The 18,791-nt window shown below is 38.3% G+C and overlaps 1 long non-coding RNA gene across 1 annotated transcript in view; it reads right to left on the bottom strand.

Moving 5' to 3' along the window:
* Window positions 1–18,791, bottom strand: part of LOC131424743 (uncharacterized) — a 51,221-nt gene that overhangs the window by 23,226 nt on the left and 9,204 nt on the right. The window contains exon 2 of the long non-coding RNA XR_009228229.1: window positions 16,216–16,343. This is a non-coding gene — a long non-coding RNA (uncharacterized LOC131424743). The remainder of the gene's footprint in view (window positions 1–16,215; window positions 16,344–18,791) is intronic.

Raw genomic sequence — 18,791 nt, 5'->3', positions numbered from 1 at the left:
AGGGAGTGGTTTGTGAAGTAACGCCAGCGAGCCATTAAGTGTGGAGATTCCTGATTGGTTGACTGCTGTATCTAGTTTATGTTAATTAGGTAAGCTGTGTGGAATGTATAAATACCGCTCCTGTCCTGCAATAAACGGCTCCCACTCCTGCTGTATCAATCTACACAAGTTCTTCGTCACCCCCCGGTTAGTTTGCTGCAGCCGGACTGCGGCAACATACAAAGAGTGAAGAATTCCAATTCCCCTGCATGCTCACAGAAAAGAACACCTGGGTTTGTATTGATCAACTTTCCATTAGGTGACAAAATACCCGAGACAATAAACTTAAAAGGCAGAAAGGTTTATTTTGGATTGCAGTCTGTCTGAAAGCCTTCCGTTCTGGTCACTTGGGTTTGTGGAAACATAGGACATTAGGTGGCAGAGGAAGCCTGTTCACCATCTGGCAGCAGGAAGTGAAAAAAAAAAGAGAGAGAGAGAAGGGGTTCAGAGTCCCAATACCCTCTTCAAGGACATTCTCCCAATGATATAACTTCCTCCACTAGGTTTCTCTTCAGTTCCACTGCCTCCCAATAGCACCATGGGCTGGGGACCAACCCTTGAACATCGTGAGCCTTTGGGGGACATTCAAAATTCAAACTAAAGCAGTACTCCTGGGGAGAATATCAGAGATTGGAAGATTTTTCCCCTGAGTGGCTTAAAATAAAAGACCTCTACATTTGACATTTGGGGGTTCCTCTGAAAACAGTGGGAACTCCATTCCATCTGTTCACCCTACAGAGATGTCTCACCCAGGGGTACAGGACTTTAAATTAGACTGAATGGCAGTTAAGGATCACTAGACCTTTGAGAACATGAAAGGCTAAATAAAACCAATGGGAAAACCAACTCAGTTATAAAGTTTCCCCAAAGCTATAATTAATATTCTTAGAAAGGTAACAGATTATATCTATAAAATGAGACTAGGAGTTTTACCTTTTAAAAAATTTGCTATTGCCCAAACTAATTCACTATCAATTTATGACCTAAAATATGTAAAGCTATTTCAGAAAATAAACAGTGTAAGCAGATGAAGGGTATAAAATATTTTGTATTCTGTGGAAGTGCTGGAAATTCAAACGGGGAAGAAACTATTGCCAGAAAAGAGAACAGAAAGAGAAGTACACGGAAAATGAAGAAGAAGTGTACACAGAGGTTACTGAACATCATGGAATTTTAAGAAGATCCTGAAATCTCCCAGGGATAACAGACATGTTGAGAATAAGGGATCATAAATCAAAAAGGCACTGACACTAGAAGATAACTGACCAGTCTTCAAAGTTCTGAGGAAAATTAACATCTAACTAGACTTGTACATCTAACGTGTTAATTTCAACAACAGCATTTATCACCTTCCAGATAGCACAGTAAGTGACTTGGAGGAGTTATTTCCAGAAACCTGAAGAAACATGGAATCAAAGAAACAGGTGAGTCTAGATTTTGAAAGGAAGTTGGAATTTCACAGACAATATGTCTCCTACGTGATGTTTTGTTGGAAGCAATGATGATATAGTGACTGAGAAGACGGACGTAAAACCAATCCTCAAAGCACTTAAATTCTACGTACATCCTGCTAAAACCTTCTTTTTCTACATCTTTGTTCTCATGCTTTTGGCTTCTCAGTCTTCTTCTTGTCTTCAAGTAGGTTATAAATGAGCCCTGGTTATTTTTAGAACAGAATTTAAAATGCTGCATTCTTCACAAGGTGCCCAAGTGAAAGTTCATTTTTTCATATCCAAAATGTCCTTTGAACTTCAGCCACATGGCTTTAAAAACTTACTGCTTTCTCAGTAAATTACAGCAACTCACAAACATGTTGCCTTCCCAATTAGAATCTGAATTCCTTAAGGGACCTTGACAGCAGATTCAATCTCATATTCCCTATGTAACCCCTGCACATAGTAGACGCTCAATAATTAGCTGAGAATCTAAGGATACTCTCACCTGCAAACATTGAAACAACCATATGAATAGTGGTTTATATCCTAGGAGACTCGTTTTTTATTTTGATTTTTGTTGAATGTTTTATTGTTGGTATAACTTCAGTTTACAGGAAAAAAAAACATAAATAAGGAGCCCCCATGTACCTCGCATCTAACTTTTCCTATCACTAATGTAGCCATTACTATGGTACATCTGCCAGGGGATTAAAGAACTTATATTGATACATTATAAACAACTAAAGTCCATAGCTCTTTTAGATGTTCTTAGTTTTTATAATCTTCTATTTTCTGTTCCAGGATCTCATCCCAGATACTTCATTAATTTAGTGGTTAAGACTCCTTTGGGCTGTGATGGTTTCTTAGATTATTTTTCTTTTTGAAACAGTATTAGTTTTCTTTTGCTACAGTAAAATATTGTTGCAAAAAATCGTGGCTTAAAATAACATAAATTTATGACCTTCCAATTCTTTGGGTCATAAGTCAGCTCAGGACTAAATGGCATTGAACCAAGGGAGCAGGACTTTTTTGCTTGTTTGTTTCCCTTCTTCTTTCTGCTGGCTCTAGAGAACAATCTGCCTTTGTCACTTCAAGCTTCTGTGGGCCACCCACATTCCTATCACAATGACCCTTGATACTTTTGAGTAGCATTGCTTAGGTATTTTGTAGAATATTCTGCAACAGAGCTCTATCTTGTATTTTTCTTATGATTAGACTGGAGTTATGAGTTTGGGGAGGAAGGCCACAGGGGTAAAGTCACACTCTCATTCCACCTCAAGTGTGCATGATACACCGACATGACTTTCCACTCACTGTGAGCTCCATTACCTGTGTGAGGTAGTGTCTGCTAGAAGTGGTGGAGAGAATCTTCAGTTCCACCCTCTCAAATATTGGCAATGTCTCTGGAACCTGTGGATACGTCAGGTTACATGACAGAGGAAATTTAAGATTGCAGATGGAATTAAATTTTCATGTTCAGGAGGAAGGTTACCCTTAAATTACCAGTGTGGGCCCAAGATGATCAAAGGCAGAGGAAAGTGTCTTAAGAAAGACAAGGGCGCAGTTCTCATGTGGTGTGATGTGAGAACTGGGCTGTTGCTGATAGCTTGGAAGGTGGAGGAGGGGCCACCAGCCAAGGAGTGTGGATGGCTTCCAGAAGCTGGAAGAGGCAAGTCTACACTCTCCCCTTCAGCTTCCAAAAGGGCATGAAGCCCTGTCCATGTCCTTCCAACACTTTGATTTTAGCCCAATGTTAGAGTACTAACCCCAAAATTGTAAGATAGTTGTTTTACAGTTTTACAGAAGTATGTTGGTGACCATTTGTTGCAGCATCTGTAGAAAACAAATACCTCGGGGCTTTCTACTATAAAATTACTTTTTTCAACTTCTTTTTCTACTCTTCAAAAGGAAACCACTACGCACAATCCATATTTAAGGACCAGGAGTTCCGTTCCACTTCCTTGGGGGTATCTACACAAACTATCTAGAATTCTTCTACAAGGGAAATTTGTCTATACTTCTCCATTTATTTATTCATTGAATGATTTATTTGTATGAACATGGATTCACAGTTATTTATTTTATATTTAGGATTATAACCCAATGCTACTTCATTTATTTTGTTGCTCTTATTTTCCAATGTCAGCCATTCACAAATCTTTCATTTGGCTCCATTGTCCCTTTGACATGTCTTTATCATGGGGGGGGGGAGTTGTTTTGAGCATTTCCTCATTTTCTGGCACTATAATATAACTCATATTTTTCAAGTCTGCAGTTAAGTACAGCAGGTTCAGTAGCTCGACGGTATCCATGGGACACAACTCTTTCTTTCTGCTCTGCCATCTACAAAGTGCCAACAATGCATGCATATGTGACTGTATATCAGCTGCAGAGCTTTAAGCATCACAGAAACATTCCACAGTGTTCTTAAGAAGGGAGAGGGCTGGAGCAAAACGGCTTTATTCTTTGGTGCCTCTTTTTTATAAAGGCAGTAAATCATCTGAAAAGCTTCCATTAATATCCATATTTACCCCCTTGGCTAAAACTGAATCATATGACCAGCCCTGTACCAAATACTAGCAAAAAAATCTTCATGTTTGGTTTTGACTGATCTTATCTGCCAGGGCTGGGCACAATGCCTGTCCACCCCCACCACCATCAAAAAAATAAAATAAAATAAAATAAAATAAAGACCAACAGGAGTTTATTTGCAAGGATGAGGAAAGGAGTAGTTTGCTCTTCAATGAGTACTTAACACAGCATATTAATAACAGATAGTTGGGTTTTGTTTTGCCTTATTTTTAACATGAAATGAGTTTGAAAGACATATGCAGAGACATGGGCTAATTTATCATTACATTTGGAAATGAATTTCTTATGCTCCTGAAATAGGCAGGCAGCTGAAAAGACAAAAACATAATTTTCATACTGACACAAAACGTAATTGTTTTCAACGTGAAAATACCTAAATGGAAAGTTATATATTTCAGGGGATTGCTATACATATTCCAACAAAGATTCTCAAAACTCACATTTGTAAGGTGAACTTTGTTTTGGATCTGTCAATTTAGCTAGACTACAACCCCCAGTCATTCAATCGAGCACTATTCTAAATGTTCCTTTCAAGCGAACCTTGCAAATGTAATTAAAGCCCCTAATCAGTGGACTTGAAGTGAACTAAATTATTCTGTATAATCTGAAAGGGCTTGTTCAATCAGCTGGAAAAAAATTTAAAAGCAAGTCTGAATTTCCACCAGGTGAGAATCTCCTCTTTGGACGGCAGCTCCTGCCCATGCCCAGGTGCTGGAACTCGCCCATGAGCTTCCCCTCCTTATTGCCTGTCCGGTGGAGTCCAGAAGTCTGAAATCCCACAGTTAGGTAAGCCAATTCTTTGTAATAAATCTGTCTTCCTCCATCTCTCCCTCCAACACCGTTCTAGCTACCTTGCTTTCTATCATCTACCTCTCTCTCTCTCTCTCTCTCTCTCTCTCTCTCTCTCTCTGTCATCTATCTGCCCATCCCACTGGTCCTGCTTCTCTGGAATGGATCATCTTCTGGCTTAGGATCATAATAATATTTTTCTTCACCCTGATATTTCCATGATGTCTTTTCTCTTAAATTGTATTAACTCTTGACAGATAAAGAGTAAATGAGTTTCAGTGCCCGATGCACTCTACATGAGCCACTTTCTCCAAAAGGAAATTTCTTCTGAGCTTGGCTACATTAGGAGGGAAAACTTGAGGAAGGATTGAGATGGAGGGAGAGTGGGGCAGAGTGCAGAAGGTGGGGCCACGGAATCACAAGATGAAAAATAACTCAAGTTGACATTTTGACAAAATAAATACATCTCAAACATCTGCTGGTCTTGGGGTGTTTTGAATACTCCATGAGCCTGTTGACACATGCTAGAAGTAAAGAAGAATCTAAAGCTGACTCCGATGCTTGCCTTTCAACAGGGGCCAAGTAATAGTGCTTTCATTTCTTCAAAAAATAAACTTCTTTAATTTCCTTAGTTAGGATCGTCCATCCTTTGTTTTCTAGGACATTTCTTCAGTCTTGATTGTTTGCCTGAAAAAATAATTAATGAACCACAGAAAGTATTCTTTCCTGTGAATCCATGTCAGCCAATATCTACCTCCTTCTCTCTTTATTTTGTGTCTTCTTACATTCTCTCTCTCTCTCTCTCTCTCTCTCTCTCTCTCTATATATATATATATATATATATATATATATATATATATATATATACACACACACACACACACACATATACATAATACATATGTGTGTGTGTGTGTGTATTTGTGGTGCTGGGATTGAACCGTGGGTTTTGTGCATGCGTTCGAGGCAAACACTCTACCAACTGAGCTATACCCCCAGCCCTCATTCAGTATGATTTGCATATTAACTTCATTGGTTTTCCATCTCCCATACTGGAACATAAGCTCTAGCAGGCTAGGATTTTTGCCTGTGTTCTGGTATGTAGTAAATGCCTGATACACAGCAGATGCTACTGAACAGCAAGCTTCACTCTTACTGAATCTGTCATAATAACATAATAAGAGTACTTAACTCATTAGTTTACTACGAGTGGGAAATGATAGTGCTGGAATATCCCCAGTCAATCAGAACTTGAACTTTCCATGAGAATTCCAATGTTTGCTTCCTTCCAAAAAGAGTTTATGGAGATGGAATAATAAGGGGCAGAAATAAAGCATTCATCAGCTTTACTCGTTTTCAGAATTTACTATTCTGTTGTCTATAATTACTTCATTCTCCAGCTATGACACTATCTTGGGTGCTAGGTTGTTGGTTAGTCTGTTCTAACCTAGCGCAGCACTAATTAGGGATTTAGGAATAACATTCTGCTACCTGTCACTTAAGTCTGCCAGACAGCCAACAAATAGGATAACTGTTGCCTGGCGTTATGCTGAAAGTGGTGAAGTATCAAAGATCAATGAGGCATTTTCAGTAACTAATAACAATATCAAGAAAGTGTTCTTCAGACTTAACCTGAATAGCTTAGATTATATTTGGCAGTCAGTCCATTCCTCTCATTCTTTCTTTACTGGAAAGGAAGAAAAGACAAGTATTCCTTCTGCAATAAAACACTGAATAGAGCTTGCAAATAAATGCATTTGAATATTCAGACCAAAGAACAAAGATTTTCAAAGCTTCATTCTCTAACACTTTGCAGTTGAGAATGAATGATCCCATGTTAAATAAAAGATACTCGTGTATAAACTCCACAGAGACACTCTCAGGAATGTTAACATGGGTTGTCTCTGGGTCACAAGGGTTGTTTGTTGTGGTTAATATCTCCATTTTTTTTTTCTGTTGTGAGGATGCATTATTCATATACCAATAAGAAGAAATAAAAGCATCTTTTTTCTTTGAAATGGCATTTTAGATCTTAAGGGTAATAGAAATTTTGCAACTGTCTGCAAAGTCTTATTACCATTAACTAAGTAGAATGGAAGAAAAGATAAAAAGCAACAGGAGTTTAAAACATAAAAATAGGTACACACAGGGTCATAGACGAAATACATAGTCAAAACATCAGTGAGTAAACTCTTCAGTTAACTCAAAGCATTTATAAGAAACTTCTCATGGCCCTTCTGATATTTTCTCATAAACACTAGGAAATCAACCCATTTGGGGACTACGGGCTATTGGCAGGGGACAAAACACAAAGCACATTTCTTACTAATAATATTTTACTTTAAAACACTGTTGATCTTAAGTTACCTCCACAATTGCAAATTGGGGGCTTTTCAAATAATTTATAGGGAAAAACTGTGAAGTTTATCTTTGAAATGAAATGAAATAATACCTGCACTTCCTACTTTGGGGAAATTTTATGTTAAATCACCCCGACAGGCAGAGATGACAAAACATTGAGCAATATTTAAAGATTTCATTTCTCTTCCTGATAACGACAAGGTTCATTTTGCGCCCTCAGAGGGGAAATCAAATCTGATTTACCGTCAGCTGCCTCCGTGCCACAATCCACATTTCACATTCCTTGAACACACTCAGCATGGCAATGACATTAGGGTCCTTTCTCAATGGGGCTGATCACCTGCCACATGCCTGACAAATCCTCACATGCATCCATTTAAAGCTACCTGTTTATCATGATAAAGCAGAATGCACAGCTTGTGGTCAACTGTCAGAATCTCATTGGCAGAAGGAAGCTGGATTGACACCACCTTTCTTTGAAAAGGGCAAACAGAATCAGCCAAAGGGACAGTCCACAGCCATTCTTCTCACCTTCCTTCCTCCTCGATTTGCTTCACCCACACAGCAGAATGTCTCGCTGCCTTCCTTGGCCCTGTCTAGAAAAGCTCAAGTAAGATTTTTTAAGAAAGCCCTGGGGAATGCCTGAAAAGCAACCCTGAGCAGCCTGACTCTCATAATCCACAAATTACTATTCTGATCCCGAGTCCCAAGCACACGGGCAGTAAGCTGAGGGGAAGCGTCGGTGAACAGGTTGTGAATTTCAACGTCCAACAGAGAAAGAATTAAAATGTTTAATCATCTACCAATCTCACAGGTGTAGCAAAGCAAATGCTAGCTGCCCAGATGGAATTATTGTGGGGAGCAAAGAGAAAGTGCATCCTTTTGAATGCATGCCTGGGTTATATTCCGTTGTTTTCAGTTTTGCCTCAAGCTGGATCCAAGTTAGTCAAAACTGTGGCGCGGGGTATAACTCCCAGGGGCATGTCCCCACGCCTGTGCCTGTCATCACTACAGACCATTCCTTGGAGGCAACTGCCACATTCCCAATGATAAGATTTGGAAGTGGAATGGGGAAGGCAAGACATAATCTGCTGTGTTGTTGAAGAGATACTAAAGGATATAACATTTATTCATAATAACTCCATTCATCAACATTCTCCTCTTGGATAACAGAGGGCAGGAAGTCAGAAAAAATGTTTGTAGGGGGAGGGCCCAGGTGAGTGACACAGGGAGATTGCATTCGTCACTGAGAGGAAGCAAAGCAAAACAGCATGATAAATGCTCATTTTAATACAAGGTTTAATTAATTGTCTGTATTTTCCTTTCCAAAGCCTGAAAATGTTTGCAAGAGTCATATTCAACTTGCTTTGTCTGGACTCAAAAGCATTTCTTCTGTTAAGAATCCCGTATTTCCTCTCATGGCATGGATTCTTAAGCCATCCCGTGCAGACCTACCTAAGTTACCCATTTGTATCTGAAGCAGTTAATTTTTGCTGTTGGGCCACCTTTTAATTTTAAAACTTTGGAAGGTCAATGACCTTCCATCTCAGAATTGCTAGGAAATGTACAACTAGGATTCTCTGCTCATATTACCAATCCCTGTTCCGCAAAGAAAAAGTAACACTGATGTTTCTGCATTCAGGCAAAAGAAATTCACAGCATGTGGCTGAGGGTTTTTCTTATGTTTATTAGTCATTCATTCGTATTCTATTTAGTGATTATTACTTTGCCTACTCATCTGTTGCATTTTTTGCCTTGTTCTTATTTATAATCTATATTTACTATGTCAAAAATTAAAACAATTCTTTGCCAGTAAAAAAAGGAAAAGAAGAAGAAAAAAAGAAGAAGAAAAGAAAGAAAGAAATTCTTGGCAAAGCTTAGTGTACAAGTTAGGGACTGCCAGTTTTCCGTTGGCTGAAAGTATAAATAGCAGACTTTTTTTTTAATGGGATCATTTACATTTTTTGAATATGCAAATGAGCTTCCAACAGATTTGAGAAGTTGACAATAGATTCTCTTAAGCCCCTGGACACTTGGTTTCTGGGTTCTCCAGCCTCTGGGTTTTCCTTCAGCCGCTCAAGTTACCAGACATGGGCTCCTGTAATGCCTCTTCCTCCAGTACTGAATTTTTCTGCACTGAGGCTCCACTCTTATAGATGGAAACACCATGCACATGTGGCTAACATGTTCATTTGCACAAAAGATATTTATTATTCATGATCCCCCTGTCCTTCTCACTCCCATCATCCTTTGGCAGGTAGCTTCCAAGATAGATCTTTATTTGGCTGAAATAACTGAATGGAGGCCCTAGGAGTGACCATGGGTAATTTGTTGTGGAAGATGGGGTGGGGACAAGGTCAGGTGGAGATAGGCTTGTGGAAGGAGAGGTGGGAACTGAGGCAGCTCCCACTGAGAAGAGCCTTGGTGAAAGGGTAAAACACTGAAAAGGCACAAGGTGAGACATTTGGGTATGTGACTTCCAACCTTGCTTGCCCTCACAAACCCTTGTGGAGTCACACTGTGCACAGTGTTTCTGAAGCCACATTTGTGTACAGGAAATTTTTATGTTTTCTTGGTCTGTGTGTTTGGGGCATGCAAAGACATGCTCAGCCGATCCCCACTATGGAAACTAGAACAGAGGTGGCCAGCCTCACTTCCCTGTCCCCTGGGGCTCTCTGTGCAATCCACAGCACCTTCCTCTCACATCCACCGCAGGCAACTGGACCGTCAACCTCACTTGCTTCTCTTCTGCCATTTCCCTTTCAGGAAATGACAGAGCCATCCCCCCACTTGTCCTTGAAGGACAACTCTACTAGAAAACTGCCACCACGTTTGACCTCCATGTCTGTCTCAACTCTGTCCTCTTTTCTCCATCATAGTTTTGGCTCAAATACCATCATCTCTCTCTCTAGAAGAATTATTAATGCTTCCTAACTGGTCTCCTGTTTCCACTCTTCCTGCTTTCCAATCCGAGTGATCTTTGAAACATATCACATCATAAAAGCAGAGCCTCTCGCTATTCTTAAAATCCAAAGTCCTTATTTTTACTGACAAGAACTTTCATGATATGACCGACATTTCCACCCAATCTTACAATCCTTCTTTTCTTTCTTGCCAGATTCAAGGCTCCTGATCCCCGTGTCATTTCTCTGAAGACCTAAGTGATTTCCTGCTTCTAAATATGTGGTTTTCTTTGCTTGAGAGCCCCATCCCCATTAGAAACCCACCTGTCCTTACCTCACTAACTCCTTTCTTCTGCTCACACTTCCCCAGTCAGCCGGGATGTCACTTCCTCAGAGAACCTTTTGCTCCTCTCCCATGCCCTCACCCTCCCAGACTTATCAGTTCCCCCTGTTATGCACCCTCCTAGCGCAATACACAGCTGCTCCAGGGCATTTATTTCATCCATAATAAATAACCTCTTCTAAAATCATTAATGTCCACCTCCACTACCTGACCCATGATGCTGATGTTGTAGCCTTGTGTTGGTGACTGCTGATCTTTTAATATCACATAGGCACTCATATCCAGGCTCAGGATTTCTGCGATAGATTCTTTTAAGGCTAAAATATTAAAAATTGAAAGATCTCTGTATAAATTATAATTCTATTTGCTATTTCTATTTCTCTATTGATGCTAGAAGAAGATGCTACCTGAGACACTCAGTAACTATAGGAAAGTAAGATTGAGATGTGGTGAGACTAAAATAAAAATACTGGGAACTGCAAGGCAGGGGCGTTCTTCTTCCAAGGATGCGTCAGTCACTAACAAGGACACGATCTCCCACGACCCAGGCAGCCGTGCACTTCCTGAGGTAAAGGAGCAGTGTCCATTCCACTCGAGTCTCACCCTCATTGCTGAGGGAGCTCAGGAAGGAGTCCATTAGTGCCACCTGGGCGACAGATTTATGGTTTCATCATCATGCCCACTAATAAATGAACTGGCGATATGAATCAAATTCACTAGAATCTCTGTTCATCTTGAATACATTGTAAAAAATCAAAGTCAAAATGATGTGCTCCGTACTATTTCAGATGTAATAAAGCCTAAAGCCCTCTCTGCCAAATGAGAATTATGTGCACTGAGCTATTGTATCTAACCCAAAATATTTGGGGGCCTAATAGCCCATGGCGCACAGCTCATCAAAAGGGACCAGGAGAAAAGACAAGCTTTACATCAGCAGGTGACTCCATTGCTACACCCCCCGCCCCTTTCCACCTCCAAGAGAATCAGCATAGGCACTTGGACCTGCAGTGGTGTCTCCAGTGTCTTTCCCTAAGAAACCACTTCAGCCCTCTCCTCCATTTACCAGCCAGTGTGTACGATTTTTGATTCCCTCATTTGATAGGAATTTCATGTGTATTCAGTAGATGTCCACAGCATGTATTGCTTCAGGTTCTGTGGAAAATTGAAATATAAAAAGAAAGAAAACCGCAGCTCTAAAACTAGTTAATATTTTCACATTCATAACTTTCATATATGCAGGTAAACCAATCCAGGGGACTACTCATTTTAAAAGTGGAGACTCTTTAGCTCATAGATCAAAATGATGGGTTTTAAGTGAATTTCGGAATAAAAGGGAGGTCACTGTGGGATGAGTTAAGTCTAAGAAATATTCTTGGAAGAACACAGAAGGTGAAGGGTTGAGCTGTACTGGTACCTACAGCTTGTTTAAGGGGGACCATTAAGAAAGATTTTAAATCTGAATACATTAATAGGGATAAAGGAGGACTAAACCCTTAATGAGAAAAAAATAATAAAAGTGCTGTTATAAGGAAATTATAGGTTAAAAATTGGATGGGCAAACAGTGGCAAGAAAGTTGTGACTATAAGTCCAAGATGCTGAAGGCCTACCTAGTTGATAGAGAATGAGAATAAATGGAACAATAATTGGGAATGTTGGTGAGAAATGAGAATCTATACATTTCAGTGGCAAGAGAGTTGTTAGAGATTTTAGGAAGGGTGGGAAACTTGGACATTTTTATATTTAGAGTTGTTTAGTTAAAATTGGAGTGGGACATCCATCTGAGAACTGGGTAGGTTTTGTTTTCAGTATTTGGCAATAAGGATGGTGATTCCAATGGACCTGCCAAAATTTGGGATTGAGAGGCCCTTGGTGTCCATGGGGTTCAAGTCCCTTGCAGAGTTCAGGATTCCTTCCTAGATACTTCCACCCAGGTATGAGTACTTTCTGTTTCAGGTCACTACAAGAAATCGTCCCTTATGCAGTATTAGTATTTACTCTCCTGTAACTTGTACCTAAATTCCATTTTGACCTGCTGAAACAGCTCTGAATAAGAATATGTGCTCTTCACATACATGAGAGTCATTGCCTTCTACTCAAGTTGTAGCCTTTTGAGAACACATTCCTCCCTTCAGGTGCAGCTCATTCTCACAACATACAAACAAACTCCTCATTTATTAATAGACATTAGAAAGGCATCACGAGGATCTCCCAGCTACAAGATTTACTGATGCTATTTCCATCTTATGGTTGGTTTATGGTCTTCTCTTGCTAGAAAAGGACAGACAACTTCCTATTTCCTGAGAGGAAAAAAAAAAACCATAAAAACCACATTCTAAAACAAAGCATCTTAAGTTCAGTGAAAACCCAACTCCAGCAAGTCTGAGGAATTTGTGGTGGAGCTTCTAACTTGAATGAAAAAAATAAACAAATTTAAAGAATCAAATTCAATGTTTCAAAGGATTGTGATTTTCTACTTCCGTTCATGCTATAAATTTAGCAGGCTCTAGTGATTTTTAAAAATTTGTCATTATTTTCTGATATTTATAACACTTCATCTGCTTCTAAACCTTGAAGTGAATTCGTGAAAAAGAAAAATCCATTTAGGTATCTATTACCTCTGAATGGGGACTGAGTTTGAAACCTCCACACACTAACAAATATTTGCCTATGCAAATGATTTTTGCACTGGTATTCTGGCCGAGATAATAAATTGTTATTATTCATGCTCATAATAATATATACATTGTAAGTTTCTCAGAAGAATTGAAACGAATTCTTCCTTATTCTACAGCAACTCATATTTATAAAAGTCACAAAATAGTACCTTTGTTGTTCCAAGTGAGAAAATGTTAGAAAGATACACACAGGCCCATCAAAGCCAAAGTTGGTGTCCAATGTGCCAGGAGTCAGAGGATACTCATGAATTAACACTCCTCTGATGTTTAATCTTTCTAATTCAGTACCAGTTACTTTTATAAAACCAAAAGCAAGAAGAATAAAAAAAATACTACATGCACCTACTGTGTGACCAATGTTATATGATATGGAAGACGCAGTCTAACCCCAAATCTAATTGAGAAGGTCAGATTTCAAAATAAAAAAAAAATAACTTGGAGACTCTTGTTAAAGAGAGTATATCTTGACTTGCTTAGGGAAAGCAGTAGCTAAATTACAAGATAAGAAATAAAAAGAGCTCTGTTTTATTTCCTACTCTGCGACCAACCTGATGCTAGTTACTTATCCTACCTGTAAAATGCAATAAAACTGCACACGACAGGCCTATCCCAGAAGGATAAGTGAGGATTCATCTCCTGTAGGTGTCTGGAGTTTCACAAGTGTTGTTGCGATATACAAATTGCAGCTCTTCATTTTGCTTTGATAACACATTCATGGTCCTTGCACACTGGAGGCTACCTTCAGCTGTCCTGATAGTAGATCAACCTCTACTCAACATTCCTTCTCCAGCATCTCCTGAGGATTAGCGAAGACCAAGCTAAAAATATTGCTCAATGATTGCACTTTAAATCATACACGGTTGAGACTTACAAGGTCTCAATTTACTTTAGTAATACAAAATTAACCTTGTAGGTGCAAAATTACAGTATTATTTTATAATTATAGCTATATTCACTATATTTATGGGGTATTTCAAAATACCTGACCTTCCCAATGTAGGTTAACTAATTATTTTGTATCTGGCAAGGAGTAACTTCATTAAACCTGTATCTCAGTAGAAGTGTGGCTAACACTTCTTCATCTGACCAGGTTCTATTACCATTGTGCCTGACACATTAATTAAATTTCACGTCCAAGCATGAACTTAGAATTTTAAAAAAGCTTAGCCCACTGCACCCATGTGACTATTAGTTGTTTATAGTATCAGACTCTCAGTGTAAAAGGCCTATAAATTAATTTATATTTATTGTCTGTGTATATTTTGTTTTTTTTTCTCTCTACTAGACCACAAGCTCTTTGGGGGGCAGGAAATTTTGTTTTTTAAAAAATTCATGTTTGTAATCAGAGTTTCTAGAAAGATACTTTGCACATGGGAAGCAGATAATAAATATGTGTTGCATACTGGAAATGCATTTGGACTGAAATGAAAGATACAGATTTTTCAATGTATTGTGTTGAGTGAGTAGAACACTATCTGAGTGTAGATCAGAGTTTAGTTGGTCATATTCTCATTTATTCAGGTTTTAAACCATTACTAGTCTAAAATGAAAGATAAATGAAGTTATGTTATCTTTTTTTTCCCCTATGGTCATTTCTTAAAGAGGCAAACATAGTGCAGGCTACTAAACAATATTATATACAATGTCATACAACATGAATCAAGAAATTCACTTTCCTTAAACAGAATCAAGTTGAGAAGTCTTTTTTTTGGGGGGGGGAGGGGTAACTGGGGATTGAACTCAGGGGCACTCAACCACTGAGCCACAAAACCCAGCCTTATTTTGTATTTTATTTAGAAACAGGGACTCACTGAGTTGCTTAGTGCTTTTCTATTGCTGAGGTTGGCTTTGAACTAGGGATCCTCCTATCTCAGCCTCCTAAGCTTCTGGGATTACAGGTGTGTACCACCACACCCAGCGAAAGTAATTTTTAATTACAGCAAATTGGAAAAAAAAATAGAAATCTTTTCTTTTCTTTCTTTTTTTTGTGGTACTGGAAACAGAACCCAGGACCTCACATATGTTAGGCAAGCACTTTACTGCTGATGAGAAAATCATCTCTTCTTGTTTTCTAATTTCAAATATGTATTTTGATAAGAAATACTTAAGAAATACTTCAATATTCAAATGTACATAAACCATTTAAGTAAATAAAAATCAAAACTTGAAATTTATTTTGTAAGCACAAAACCCAGGAAATTCTCACTGATTATCACACTATACATCCTTAAATTTTTCTCAACCTGAAGCTTTATGTTTTCTGCATCTTTTTTTCTGTGTAAAAAAAAAAATGAAAGAACAAATTACTTGCTACTTCCTTTGACTGAGAAGAACTGATACAAAATTATCTATTTTTAACATAAAAATTGGAGTTTAAAAATTTTTGTATGAATCATAGAAATCCTTCTGCAAGAACTCAGGAGTTACATATTAAGACACAGCTATGAAATTAAGTGAGCTATTCTGAAAGAACTCTCTTTTTACCATATATGTTCCGTATGCCTTCATAACATTGGTACACAATTGGATATGATTGCTCAAGTAAGCTTTAAAGTTCATTTAAAACTTGTTTTTTCGATTTCCAGTAAGAATATAAAAATATTACATAGTAGTAGAAATGCAAGTGAAATAAGGAAGCTTACTGTTGAAAAGCCTAAAGTAAATTTGTAGACACTAAACATAGACCCAAACCATGACTAAGAATAATTATAAATGACAAGTAAAAATAATTATAAAGTACAAGTCAATGAGCACAAGCCATCCTCTGTTGAACTCTACTCATCAAAAGTGCCTTTTAGAACAAAAGCACTAAAAGTTAATGATGGAAGTGATTTCACAGCTTAGCAATACCCATAGGTAGGTTTAAGAGGTTGCCATAGATCAGGATCTACTCATTTCAACTGAATAAGCAATGGCACTGGCTGCAACGTCCATATTAAGACCATTGGTAAATAAGATCAGGAAAGTGACTAATGACCAAAATGTAAGAGCTGTCCTATGACAACTAGAATACTTATCCAACATAGACTTATATATTAAATCCATGTGTCAGTTTTCCATTACTGTGACAAAATACCTGAGATAATCAATTTAGAAAGAGAAAAGGCTTCTTTTGGCTCATGGATTCAGAGGTTTCAGTCCATGGATGCTCAGTCCTTTTGCTTTAGGTCTGTGGTAGAACACATGGTAGAGGAGGACTCTCACCTATAAGTAAAAGGAAAGCAAAAGAAGCAGAAGAAGAGGTCAGGGTCCCAATTTCTCCTCAGAAGGCTCACTCTGATAACCTAACATGCTCCCACTAGTTCTTACCTCTTAAAAGTTCTACCACCTCCCAATAATCCCATAAGCTAGAGACCAAGCCTCCTAACACACAGGTCTTTGGGGAGGGTACTTATCCAAACCATGGCGACCCTCTCTTGATTTTTCCCTATATATAAATTCACTTTATTTTTAAGTAGATATAAAGCAACACGATATTAAACATCAATAAGTAAATTAATAAATACTAACCCTACTTGAAAGTTCAGAAATTAATACAATTGATTTTCTACTTTTCCTGTCACTAGATAAAAACAGCTTTTTAGAATTATTCATTTCACAGTGAATATCAGAGTGGATTTGCATTGCTATTGTGATCAGAAAATTTAATCAAACAGTAGGAAAAAAAATAAGGAAAACCAAGCAACAGATTTGTTTTCTTTCGGATGCTAAATTGCATGTGAAGAAAGAACTGTGTTTTCTCTTTTTCTATTCCAAATCAGGTTTAGCATTAACTTTATTTATTGATTTTACTTTATGACATTTCAGTCTTTGATGAAGCACCCTTTGGGGGGTTAGATCCTGAAAAACAACAATATAAAAACTACAACTTGGAACCAAAGTTAAATATAAAAGCAAAGAAATTCAAGAGAGCAAGCATTAACTAAAGACACTAAATAGATAAGATTTAGCAATTACCATAACATCTAAAATGCCATTGTGCATTTCTTCTAGAAAGAACTTAAAGGAAAGCTCTCTGTTTCAATTATAAAGTCATTCCATATTTTTTCTTAATGGTGTTTGTATGGTGTCTATTGAGTAAATGTGGCCAGAAATAAGAAAACTTTAAGCCATATTTGTCTGATTGGCTCCATCAGGAAGTAGATACAGACTACGAGGGTGGTTCCCAAGCCTTAGCTGCAGCTGCCCCTGAATCACCTGGAAGACTTAGATTAATAGGTAGACCCCCTCAGTGGTTTGTAATAGGTCTGTGGTATGGAGGGCTACCCAGATTTCATTTTCTAACAAAAAAATTACCCAGGTAATTCTGGTATTTCTGGTCCTAGTACCCACTTTATAAATTGAGAGGAAAGGAGACTGTTAAGAATTGAAATGCATTAATATGTAGGCTCCTCAGAATCCAGTTGGACTGAGAATTCCAATCCAGGAGTTTAACGGCCAATGAAAATATCATCTACAGGGTGTCACTATTTTCAAGTCCTTCTAGAAACTACCTCAGAAATACCAACTATATGTAATGGTTCATGTACGTAAGAACCAACTCTATACCTTGGTCCAAGGCCAAGAGGAATGTTGGAAAGTTGGTGTATATTACACGCCCTCCTGCTCCACTCTTAGACTTACTAAGTACCTCTTTCACCATGTGGGTATACACACAGAGCACACCCAGCCAGTCCATCAGTAAAGCTACAGGGCAGGAATAACAGTACTAACATCACATACCATGGGTATAAATATTTAAAAGTTACAAATACCATTTTAAAAAACCACTAAATAAAATGTCTTGTCCACTTAGCTTGACAAATATATTTTCATAACAACTTGGTAGGTGCAATTCTAATTTAGAAAATGCAGACTTAGAGTTTTGTGCCTGAAAATTGAGAACTAACCCCTAACCTTCAAGATATTCTTCTTCCCTTTCCAATCCCAGCTGTAATTTACACTGTGAGGGGCTGGGAAATTTGACTACATACCATAGAGAGCAGCTACCATCCCCTGGCCATCTCTTGGACCCACTGTTGGATACTATGGCAAGGTCTTAGGAGAGTGGTGCCATGGGAGATGCTTTCCAGACCCTGGGGAACAGGGTCAGGGCCTGGTGAACAAGGAGCTCTTAGACCACTGTTCCCCGAATAGAGTCTAGAAGAGGGGTACAGGTCTAGATGGGAAAGTGTCCTAGCCCCTGTGGAATCCCTACCCCAGGGGGTGAACAAGGCCAGAAGAACATCAAAGAGCAACCTCTAAAACACAGGAGGGGAAACTGTGAAGAAGGAACTACTGTTTTCCTCACCAGAGTCCTAGGATCCTCATATATTATATATTTTTTCACCAAAACTTCAAATACCGTGTTCATCCTAAATCACAAGCAACTGAAGACAGAATAAGGCTCTTAAACACATCTTTTTACTTGTATGAAAATTTCTATTATAAACAGTCTAATGGTATAATAGGAGGACAGGAAAAGTGTGTCAATAGGAAATAGATGTTATTCCCTGATGCTACGAAGCCTCTGCACACACACATGCTGTAAGATAAAATTTAATTGGCATATTTAAAGAACATAGGTGAACTTGAAAATAGGTGGCAAAGGTGGTAGTGGTAGAGATTGGTCCACAATCAAATAACTTTAATTCACATTGAGTTAATTTATTT

Source organism: Marmota monax, unplaced genomic scaffold (assembly GCF_021218885.2).
Source record: "Marmota monax isolate L192 unplaced genomic scaffold, Marmota_monax_Labrador192_F-V1.1 WCK01_AAM20220418_F8-fsc00039, whole genome shotgun sequence".
Taxonomy (NCBI): Eukaryota; Metazoa; Chordata; class Mammalia; order Rodentia; family Sciuridae; genus Marmota; species Marmota monax.
The sequence above is the reverse complement of the archived record's forward strand: the minus strand, read 5'-3'. Positions and strand labels throughout refer to the sequence as shown.